Source organism: Pan paniscus, chromosome 4, assembly GCF_029289425.2.
Source record: "Pan paniscus chromosome 4, NHGRI_mPanPan1-v2.0_pri, whole genome shotgun sequence".
Classification (NCBI taxonomy): domain Eukaryota; kingdom Metazoa; phylum Chordata; class Mammalia; order Primates; family Hominidae; genus Pan; species Pan paniscus.
The window spans coordinates 71611803-71624315 of NC_073253.2; the positions used below are offsets into that span (position 1 = coordinate 71611803).

Sequence of the window (12513 nt, forward strand, 5' to 3'; positions counted from 1 at the left end):
ACTGTAACACCATATAAATATTTGCATGTATATAAACATGTCTAAACATAGAAAAGGTACAGTCCAAATACAGTATTGTAATCTTATGGGGCCACCACTGTATAAGTGATCTGTCATTGACCAAAATGTCATTTTGGGTGCATGACTCTGGTTAGATTGTGAGTTCCGTGGGTGAGGAACCTGTTCACTAGCTGTCTCTCTTCCCAGAATTCAGCATTGCGCCTGGTACATAGTAGGCCCTCACTAAGTACTTGTGAATGAAAGACTAGAGAGACGAGTGGATAAGTCTAGTTCAGAGCCCAACCACTCCGTTCTGCCCACACTGCTGCAGTTATGTCAAGACAGGGAGACAGAGCCCTGAGTGAAGAACTCTAGTCCTCAGCACTTTCCATGAACCCCAGCCAGAGAGCTTCCTCCTTACTTTCCCTTCTACTCCTCTGTAGTTAACCAACCCATTGGGTCAAAGGTACCACTAACCATCAGCTAATGTTGATGGTTCTACCTTTAAAATTTATACAGAATATAACCCAGTTCATATTCTGGATTCTGCTACAACCAAGTTCATTGCTTACATTCCACCTTGATCCCTGACAAACACAGCAGCCAGAATGGCCCTTTCAGGAACATCAGTCCCAGCACATTACACCTATGCCCTTCCCAGCCCCACATGTTCTCCAGGGCCTTACATGGTCTCCTCTGTGATATGGTTTAGCTCTGTGTTAACACCCAAATCTCATGTTGAATGTAGTCCCCAGTGTTGGGGGAGGGACCTGGTGGGAGGTTATTGGATCATGGAGGTGGATTTCCCCCTTGCTGCTCTCATGATAGTGAGTGAGCTCTCACAAGATCTTGTTGTTTGAAAGTGTGCAGCACTTCCTCATTTACTTGCTCTCTCTCTCCTTCTTTGCCATGTGAAGAAGGTGCTTGTTTCTCCTTCACCTTCCACCATGATTGTAAGTTTCCCGAGGCCTCCCCAGCCATATCTCTTGTACAGCCTGTGGAACTGTGAGTCAATTAAACCTCTTTTCTTCATAAATTATCCAGTCTTAGGTAGTTCTTGATAGCAGTGTGAGAACGACTAATATGCTCCACTAACTTCATGATGAGCATGTACACTCACTGCTTCAACTTCAGCTATTTCCATGCTAGCTAATTTCCTTCTCACGCATGGTGAGACATGCATTTCAATTATCTTCCTAGTTTCTTCTAACTCTTGCCTATTTACCTCATTCAAAAAATGTTATTTCCTCTCCTTTCTTGGTCCCTTTTGTGATCCAAGAAATAAGCTGTATTAAGCCTAATGAACCTAGGAATAATTTTAGAGATTTAACTACCCTGGGGTTTGCAATGAAATTAGATTAAACAAAGAACCTAGTTGGCATCCTCTGAAGTTTTTCAGAATCTTACTTCTATAGAGTATATCAGCATCCCCACAGAGGTTTCGATTGCTGCCTTCTGCTCTCCTAATTAAACCTGCTATTCTTTCGAAGGCCAGCCTCTTTCAAATTATGTAATCTTTCCAAAATAACATCTCACTTAGGATTATTGTTTTTATGATTGTTTAAATAGTAATATAGAAAAATAGGGTTTGCTTATTTCTTTCCTTTGCAATAAACAATTTTCAACAGTATAATAGCTTAAATAGGTGATTGTGATGTCACCCTTAGGATATAATCACTGCTTGTCACATCGTTTCTGTAGAAAAACCAACTCACATAGGATGAAATGTGATGGGGTGAAATCATGGCAGTGTGATTTTCAAACACCAACTTGCCTTGGAAGGGAATGTGGGGATGTGCACTGCTGGAAGCCATGTGAGTTTTGAGAGTATGTAAATTCAGATGACTGGAGGGAATGTGGTGTGGTAAACAATTATGCAGTGCCTATTTGTGTGTGCATAATTGGTTGCTAGGACTGAGCATTAGTCACCAAATTACAAAAGCATGACTTTTCCTTCAGTGGATGTAGCACTTGCCCAGGATACACAGCTTGGGGACAGTAGCATGGGTTAGAGTTTTGCCCCATTCGCTCACTCGGCAGAGGTCTGTGTGCAGTGTACAATTTGCACAACTATATATGGGCCCCTGCTAAGTTATCCAGAAAAATTGCATTCATATGATGTCCTACAAAATGCCAAAATCTACAAAGCAGTCAACCTGTATAGTCTACAGAGAAAGGAAGGACACGCTTATTCTAGTGACCCAGATTCAAATCATAGCCAAAGAAGCAGTGAGGATAAAAGGTCAGAGAAAAAAGTCACACAATCCTGGAGTTGGGAGAGAAAGAATGGGGCATGGATGAGGCAAAGGGAGACAAAGAGGAAACAGATTGGAGAGAGGGAAGAGAAAGGAAGGAAGGAAAGAAGGAAGGAAGGAAGGAAGGAAGAAAGGAAGGAAGGAGCAAAGAAGATTCATGCATAAAAAATATAAGTTATTTTTGAAACATTCATGAACCCCCTCCCCTTTTGGAGGCATTGTTGTGGGGAGACAGAGATGAGTCCTGATCCTTAAGATCGATCTACTCACATGCAAAAGAAGGAGCAAAGCAATTACACACAAACACACACACACAGACACACACACACACACATGCAATGAGGCAGCCATCCCTATAAATTTCAAACTGGAGCAAGGCACAAGAAGTCCATATTAGTCACTATTCGTAGCTATGCCAATGAAAAGTTCTTGCTTCTCAGACCAGCACACCATTCTCAGAAGCCAAAGGAGGAGAAAGCTTCAGAGAGCTAAAGTTAAATCAGTTCAGAAGAGGAAATGCTCCCAGGGATTTCACTGTTTCATTTCACAACACACCTCCTTGTGTTGGTGCCCTGGGCACCTGATAAGCTGTAAACAAGAGACAGATGGGACATTGATTTTGAGTCTGTGTGTCCTTCAGATAATCTACGCAGGCTAGGTAAGATGAAAATAAAGGGACGGGCTAGGGCCGGGATTTTAGAGCTTGAAAATATTTTGCTGCCTGGGAGAGTGTCTGTAAGCAGATGATAATAATGACAGTTGGCTGTAGTCCTTGGCAGATGCATTTCCCAAGCATTTTCAGACTTAATGAGACCAGAGAGCATCCCGTGGGGCAGGACAGTCACGTTATTAGCAGATTACGGTAAGGAAATGGGGGATATCTATGGGTTCAAGTGAGCGATGGGGACACCAGAAGTAAATATCTCAGCCTGAATCTTCACAAACACTTTTGCTTCCAACCTTTCTCCCAGGAGGGGCAGGGGAAAGGGGTGGCTTGAAGTATGAATGTGATTTCAGGGAAGAGGAGAGTGATTCTCCACGTGTACATTCAGTCCCTTGTCCTCATATTTGCACACATGCCCATGATGCTGCCTGAGCTGGCAGAAACCACCCCACTACAATGGGGCCTGTATATATTGTACCACTTGCACAATTATATGTGGGACCCTGCAAAGTTATCCAGAAAAAAATGTACTCATATGAACCCTAGTCATCCAGCTGCCAGCACTTTCTCAGTACCCTTCCCTGGTTTGAAGATTTCCAGATTTATGAATCCCACTTCTCCAGGAAGAAGCCAGAAACTCACTTTCCTAAGTTGTCTATAGCTGGACACAAGCATGGCCCTGGCCTCCTCAGATAGACCATGCCAGACTTTGATTGTAGGAGAGCCTTGTGGAAGAAAGAGTGCGGAGTGGAGGAATTCTGATGAGGGTGACAGAGAGACACTTAGTTTGCAGAGGCAAAGGTTGTAGTGGTTCCAGTGGTAGTTCCCCTGCTGTGCTGTAACAGCAGAGACTCTCCTGGAGCTTGAGGTATTCTACCCAGCTCAGTAGCCTCCAAGCCTGATTGTCCAACTCTCCTAGGCACTCTGTGTAAAAACCAATACAGTTCAGTGACTACAATTGAAGTAGCTACAGTGAATTCTGTTGTTTGCAAACAAAAACTCTTACTAATTGTCTTTGTACTTATAGGCGATGCAAAAACGAAACAAAACAAAACAAAAAACACCCAAACTTCAGTAATTAAAATGAAATTTTAATGTAATAATTTTAGAAAGGATTTAGGTATTCAAAAATGCTTTTGCAAAAAGTATAAATGTACTTATATTTTATTTTAAAATCAAAGAAACAGAATCCCAGAGAAGCCTAGTCATATATCAAGCTGCTTAGCACATTAAGATTAAAATGAGAATTAGGGGCCGGGTGTGGTGGCTCACGCCTGTAATCCCAGCACTTTGGGAGGCCGAGGCGGGCGGATTACCTGAGGTCAGGAGTTCAAGACCCGCTCGGCCAACATGGGAAACCCCGTCTCTACTAAAAATACAAAAATCAGCTATGCATGGTGGGTGCATGTCTGTAATCTCAGCTACTCAGAAGGCTGAAGCATGAGAATCACTTGAACCCAGGAAGCAGAGGTTGCAGTGAGCCAAGATTGCACCACTGCACTCCAGCCTAGGGGATAGAGTGAGACTCTGTCTCAAAAAAAAAAGAAAAAAGAAAAAAAAACGAGTTAAATGCAACATTTTATAAATCAAAATTAATGCAAAAATCCATGATGAGTGAACAAAATATCAAAATTTTAAATAAAGACAAGATCAGTATTACTGATTTTTCCCTTTGTCTCAGACTCTGATATATAGTTACTTATGCTGTCTTTAGGGAACTTGCACATGTTATCTTTAAACAAATTAATAGCACAGATTAGACTACTTCGTTGCCCCTTCAAATAATCAAAGTTGAAATCTTCTTCTTCCTGGTATGTGAATCTTCTTCAGCAGAATATATAGTAGCATCTCTCGCTAGAAGCATTCCTGAGCCCACAAATTTGGATTAGATCAGAATCTCTGTGTCCAGACCTGTCTGGATCTTGCAGAAATATTAATGCTGGCAGAATCTCTAAAATAACAGAGTAAACTAAACCAAATTAAACACAAGGAGACATAAGATCAAATTTTAATGAATATTTGGGCTGCTGGCTACCCAGCACTTCTCAATAGGTGAATGCCTTAATAAATCACAAGGATGGTAGTAATTAGTGTTCATTTCACACTATATGCCAGAGGCCATGTTAGACACTTGAAACAGTGGATGCTTCTTGTCACAATTCCCATGAGGCAGGAAGTCCTATGACAAAAGTGAAGATGAAGTTCCTAGTTAAGAAGTGGCAGAGACACATCATAAGCCCAGGGTAACAAACGCCAGGGCTGAAGTCTCCCTGCGATATCATGCTTTATTTTAAGATAGTGGACTTTTTCTCAAGAAGCCTGAGGACCACAAAGCATCAGGCCTGGACTTCCCCAGCAGGCAAATGGATATTGTTAGAACGATGGCTTGGGGAAAGCCACAGCTTCTCTTTTATGAGTGAAGGGAGTGGAAGGAGAGACAGCTGCAGCCTACAAGCCTGGAATCTCTGTCCAACAACCAGCATCCCTCAATTCTCCCTGCCCCGCTGAGGAGTTTGTCTAGTCCCAAAGAAGCACCTAACATACTTTTATGCTCAATATACAATCCTAGGTGTTCTGATATGAGAAGAACTTCTTCAGAAGGTATCTTAATGCATATGGGGAAACTGAGGCCCAGGTAAGTAAAGTAATTTTCGTAGAAAACTGAGACTAGAACCCAAGTCACTCAATCCCCAGTTAAGACTGAGTTCATCACACCATATGGCCATGCAGATTAAGTCCTGAACTCTGTCTATGCAAAAAACTGTGCTTCGTCACTGAGGCTGACAGACCCTCTTCAAAAGGTTTAGTCTGTACATCAAAGGTAAAAAAAAAACAACTGGCATTTTATAGGCTAAATCTAGCTTGCAGATGTAGTTGGGTTTTTTTTTTCTTGGTTTGTCAAGTGATTTTGAAAAATTTGAACTAGCTGATACAATTTAAAAATCAGGAGTTTTCACATGCAAATCCAGATTTCTGGCTCCGCTTGAAAAAAATCCAAGACCAGGACACACTGGAACCACTTTCTCACATGGCAGCTATTGGTTAGAGCAGGTGGTGTGCTGAGCCAGATCATACTGGCTCACAAGAGCCAATGATAAAGTATTCAGAAATGTTGTGGGCCACGTGTTAAATGGTAGCTTCAAATCAGCCATAGGATCATTTACACCAGCCATGTTACCACCAGCCATGTTACCATGGAAACATGGACAATGGAAACATTTGTCCATTGTCCATCTGCTCCTGCCCCCCATTGGTCAAGGATGATGCCACCAGCAAAATTCTCTTGTTCTAGATTGCACATACATGAGTTGCCCTGGAGAATCCCAAGTCAAAGAAGCTGCACTGCAGGAAATCAATATGGTGCAGGCCCCAGGCAAGGCATCACTGACTACACTTGCAAGAAACAAACGCCTGCAAAAATCAGGACAGGATGATTTTGAAGCTGTGCAAAACAGGTGTCTATATATTGGCTTTTTTGAATAGTGTAGCTATGAACATTCTTGTACATCTCTCTTGTGCACGTGTATATATTTCTGTCAGATACACGCCATAGGACTGGAATTGCTGGAACATAAGGTATTCACATGTTCAACCTTAGGAGAAATGGCCAAACAGTTTTCTAAAGTGCTCTCATTTATTTACATTCCCACCAGCCATAAAGGAGAGTTGTGGTTGCTTCAACATTTAGTGCTGCCATATTCTTTTTCAAACCGTCACTTAAAATATCACTTCCAAAAAAATAAATAAATAAAAAATAAAATACAATAAAATAAATAAAAAATAAAATACAATAAAATAAATAAAATAAAAAATAAAATATCACTTCCTATTGGCTCAAGATGACTGTCAGTTTGTACCTCTTTGGCTATTTGGTATACTTAGCACCACATTTTATATCAGGCCATTTGTGTTCTGTGTCATGGCCATGGATGTGCTCACACATATTCCAGGCTGTTGGGGTAAGATCAACAACTTCACACTTGACCCAAGTGGCAATCCAAAGTAAACAAGGAGGAAGGAAGAAGTCAATAAAATTCCCAAAAGAAGTCACCATAATTGATTACATTTCATTTATCAGAAAACCATTCCAAGTCTTTGACTAATTTGAGACTCCCTGTTGTGATACAAAATCTCTTCCTCTGTGAGTTATTATAGTTCTTGCCAGGAATATCCAGGGACCTGCTTTCCTCTGCTCCAAGTCTCAGAGTCCAGGCTGTTTGTAACACGTAATCTATGATTGAGAAACAGGAAAAAAGGGAGACCATCTTACAAGGTCTGGTCCCAAACCTCCTTTCTCTTTAATTCCAGCCCCAAATCAACCCTACTTGACTGTTCCCTCATGCCACAAAACAACAGAGTGCTCTCATTCTGAAGTGCTTCCTTGGCTCCCACTGGTCATGATAGAATTCACTTTCCAGTAGTCGTTTTGGCCTGACCTCCAACCAGGATCACCTCCTAGGAGATGCACCAAGTCTGGGAAAATCACCCTCAAGTACTCTGGCTTCTAAACGTCCATTCCAAATACTGAGCAGTAAGGATGAATGAATTGCAAGTAGAAGCAGTTTCTATTTAGGAGGCCAAAGAAGCTCCCTGGGTTCTTCCTCTGCGACCTGCAGCGGACAGCCCACTCTTTGGCCATGATGAGCAGAGGCTCTCCAATCCTGCCTCTACCCTTAGTACTGTTCCAGCCCACCTGGGACAGGCATTCTTAGGTACACTGCTGGTCCATCCTGCCATGCCAGACCATTCATGCCATGCCCACAGGGTGGTGTCCTGGGGGAGAGTCCTCCTCTCGAGAAAGGTGCTCTTTCTTCACCATGGGCAAAGGGAGGTCAAGCTGACCCCAACATTTTGTGTTGGCAAGCATTCAGGAGATGCTTAGTAGCTGTGAATTATCTCAACACCCCCTCATGTCCCAAGGAAGAAGTCACAAGTCATAGCATTATTCCTTTTTTTTTTTTTTTTTTGAGACGGAGTCTCTCTCTGTTGCTCAGGCTGGAGTGCAGTGGCACAGTCTTGGCTCACTGCAAGCTCTGCCTCCTGGGTTCACGCCATTCTCTTGCCTCAGCCTCCCGAGTAGCTGGGATTACAGGCACCTGCCGCCACGCCCAGCTAATTTTTTGTATTTTTTTTTTAGTAGAGACGGGGTTTCACCGTGTTAGCCAGGATGGTCTCGATCTCCTGACCTCGTGATCCGCCCACCTTGGCCTCCCAAAGTGCTGGGATTACAGGCGTGAGCCACCACGCCCGGCCAGCATTATTCCTTTGACATGTATTCCTTCTCCCACAGGGCAAAGCTGGCTTGCTCACGAGTGGGTCCACATATCACACACTCCAAGCATGCCAATTCACCATACTTGTAGGAAGCAGGCAGCAATGAGGGTGACAGAAAGACTTGAGAGCTTCATCCAAAAACTCATTTACTGAAATAACAGCAAATATTTATTGCTGGGCTCACTATGTATACTTACTAAGCACTTTCTATATATCTCATTTAATTCGCACAGCCCTTTGAGGCAGCTACTAGTATTAGCCCATTTCATATCTGTGTCCATGAATTCACCATTAGGAAGTGGTTAAGGTGAGATTCAAACCCAGGAAGTCCACCTCCCAAGGCCATGCTCCCAGTAGCTATATTGTAGCAGGATTTCTTACCCCGTCACCCAGCTGTGGATCCTCAGCCCCCAGCTACCTGTTTTCATCTACCTTCTTTGTGGTCCCAGCTCCCAGACTATCTTGAAAGTGTCTCCAAGGCTTTTGGTTGGGAGCCAGCCCAACCTCTTGTCTTCTCCCCAAACCCCCAGGAGACTTTCTAAGATCAGAACCCTTGAAGCATTTTGAGCAGCCCAGTAGCAGAGTCCACACCAGTAACCTTCAGCTACTAGCAGAGCAGAGTCCACACAACAGACCTGAACTCCTCAGCTTCAAGTCCCAGCACCATCACCCAACAGGAGTGAACATTTAGCAGGTTATCTAAACCTCCAAGGCTTGGTTTCTATGTCAGCACCACAGTATAATAATAATGCCTGCCTAATATGGCTTTTCATAGGATCCAGTGAGCTGATGCATGTAAAACACAGTACAGTTAAGGGCACAGTGAGTACTAGCTTTCACTAGTCATAAAACACCTGTTCCGTTTTTAGTTTTTGAAATCTGGAGGTTAGAAAGTGTAAAATGGATTCCCTTTTAATTCTGGCTTTTCTCCAAGTCTTCTTTCCTTTATCTCCATTTTATTCCCTGTTAGAAGTCTCCATTCTAATGGTGTGAGTACTCAACACAGTGCCTGGCCCTGAGCAGGCGGCAATGCCAGTGTTACTCCTTCCTTCTAGCTTTTATTCTCCCTGCATCATCCGGATACTAACTTATCCTTTCCCTCTTCTCTTGATATTTTTGTTCACCCTTTTCCAGCTGCTTGAGGGGAGCTGAGAGACCTAGATACCATATTTAGAGTGGCTTAGGCAACATCCACAAGGCCAGAATAGCTCATCTGTCCAGAACTAAAACGAGATCCCTGCTCTACAGACTCTTCACCCAGCCCTTTTATGAGGTATCCAGTGTCTGACTTTGGATTATGATTTTGTCTTACAGAGGGCTGTTATCAATGTCCATTAAAACCACAGAGTGGCTGGGTGCAGTAGCTCATGCCTATAATCCTAGGACTTTGGGAGGCCAAGGCAGGCAGATCTCTTGAGCCCAGGAGTTTGAGACCAGCCCAGGCAACATGGCGAGACTCTGTCTCTACAAAAAATACAAATATTATTTGGGTGTGGTGGTGTGTGCCTGTAGCTCCAGCTACTTGGGAGGCTGAGGTGGGAGGATCACCTGAGTCCAGGGAAGTTGAGGCTGCAGTGAACCATGATTGTGCCACTGCTCTCCAGCCTGGACAACAGAGTGAGACCCCATCTCAAAAAAAAAAAAAAAAAAGCACAGAGCATTTTATCAAAAAGCATCAGTAAGACATCCATGAAAAGTTGGCTTCTTATCTCAGAAGTGTGGTTCTGTTCATGTCAAATATGCATTTTCGTATCTCTTGTAAGCACATATGATTGAGGTTAAATCTCATACTCATACTACTGCAGTGGCTCTTGATCAGGGAGAGTATCAGAATTACACTTCTGAGATTTCTCAAGATGGCTTTAAAATCACAGAACCAGGGATGTGTATATTTTGATTCAGACACTGTTCCCACTTCCAGACCCTGCTTCTACCTTCCCAGTCAACAACCATTATCCTAGTAGCTTTTTAGATGGTGGGTATCCATCCAAATGAACAGCTCTGGAAATGAAAGCTTAAAAAATCAAAATAGGCTGGGCCCAGTGGCTCACACTTGTATTCCCAGCACTTTGAGGGGCCAGTGTGGGAGGATTGCTTGAGCCCAGGAGTTCCCAATCAGCCTGGGCAACATAGTAAGACCCTGTCTCTACAAAAAAAAAATTTTTTTTAATTAGCCCTGAGAGGTGGAGCACACTTGTAGTCCCAGCTACTTGGGAGCAGGAGGCAGGAGGATTGCTAGAGCCTGGGAGGTCCAGGCAGCAGTGAGTGCAAATATATATATATATATATATACACACACACACACATACACACACACACACACATATATATACACATATATATACATATATATACACATATATATATACACATATATATACAAACACACACTATACACACACACACACACGTATGTATGTATATAGATAGTCTAATTTCTGTCCAAAGACTCTCTGTTTGCTCCTTGATTCTCTGTCCTTTTAAAATAGCCTGTCTTTCCAGTTCACACCTAAGGTTCTGACTTACTTTCTTTTCCCCAATAGTTGTCATAGCCTTCTCCAGCATGTGTTCCTTCTATATTTCAGACATGGCATAGGAGACACAGCAATAACTAAGTAAGTACAGCAAATCAAAGGATGGAGCCCCAAATTGAAGCCAAGTCTACTATATCTTATCAATTTACCCAGTAACATTGTCTCTCTCTGTAGAGGTTACCCTTTTATGCACATAAATGTGAATTAGAACATCTCTGCCCTGCTCCATTCAGCAATACAGCTCTGCAACGATGCACGCTGCCATCCATTTCACTGGAACATTTGCCATAAAGTTGCTTTTAAAAGACATTCTCTTACAATACTGTCAATGGCCTTTGCATTAAAAATGAGAAAAAAATGGAAACATGCATTAAAATATTCAGAAATAAATGGCTTTTTTATTACATAAAAGCTCTCATGTGTCTCAAAGGTACTGAGAATAGAATACTTTATCATAAATTAGATTATTATTGCTGGGAAAAGATCTATTTTAATGCCACTTTTCTTGGGGATTAAACCAAACCCTAACAGTCCATTTGGGGGTGTTCATAAATGTGTAAGTCAAATACTGAAAAGCTTTAAGTGGAAAATACATGCTGATGAAGCAATCTTGGAAAAGACAGAACACATTCTGTTTGTTCTCATGTCTGGCAGGGGGCAACTATTGCATCCAGGAAAAAAAAAAAAGAAGATAATGACTTCTCTGCAACTAAGATGAAGATCCACTGAACTTTGGGGTTTGAAATGCAACGTTAGAACTTCAGACTCCCAGCACCTAGGTCTCCAGATGCTGGGTGGTGCCAGCATCAGAGATTCACTCTGCAAAACATATACTGTCTTAGGAAAAAGTGACCCTGTTGTCCTTTCAGGCCCATATTCCACAGAAGACAAATGGAGATGTAAAAGGAAAACTGCAGCTCTGAGTTAAGAGAGAGCAAGTTGTCTGTTCTGATACAGCCAGGAAATAAGATGTTCTGGTTAATATGTGCTAAAGATGTGGTGCTGACTTTCCGACTCAGAATATGATCACATGTTTTTCTCATTAAAACTATATTGAATGTTATTTGACCATTGCTGAGTCAGTCATCTTGATAAATATTATCTTCGTACAGTCCTGAGCAGAGAGTCAGTGACTAGAATGCCACTGAAACCAGCTTTTTATAGGACACGGTTTTCATGGTTTTAGGGCATGGAGAAACTTGCAGAGTAATCCACAGTATTTAATTATTTAGGCAGGGTAGGAGAAAAGTGATGAGCATTCATTTTGCTAGCAGTGTAACTTCCGTGGAGAAATGGTATACTGATTGTACTTCACATTCCCTATACATGATCCAGCACTGTGATCAAAGATAGAAGGAATCTCTTCATAGCTCTCCTTCCTTTTTCTTTTCTCATTTCCTTACCAATTCCCTTTATCCCTGGTCCTTTTACATCTTTATTTTTAGTCAATACTCTGTTACTCTGCTGGAAAGATCTGTGTGTGAAGCTGGATACTAAAAATGTCATGATTGCCACTTATTTGGAGGAGTAGAGTGGAGGATGTGGGCAGCATAGCAGCCCAGGCTGGAAGAGAGGAGCTGGCAGGGAGGAAGTTTGGCTGAAGGACAGGCCCCCTCAGGACTGATTTCTTGGCAGTCTATCCAAGTCCTTGGGTGTCTGCACTGGAGTTATAATAATAGCCAATATTTATTAAGCATTTTGTCAGTGCCAGGATCTGTGCATTATCTTCTTTAATCCTTACATAACCCTGTGCAGTAGGCACTATTACCATCTCAATTTAAAAGAT

General features: G+C 42.3%; 1 long non-coding RNA gene across 1 annotated transcript; it reads left to right on the top strand.

Moving 5' to 3' along the window:
* The first annotated feature begins 1725 nt into the window (after positions 1 to 1725).
* On the top strand, positions 1726 to 11790 carry LOC130541524 (uncharacterized). The gene is made up of 5 exons (XR_008955582.1): positions 1726 to 1814; positions 5489 to 5554; positions 6212 to 6374; positions 10737 to 10808; positions 11382 to 11790. It is a non-coding gene; the product is annotated as an uncharacterized LOC130541524 (long non-coding RNA).
* The last annotated feature ends 723 nt before the right edge of the window (positions 11791 to 12513 follow it).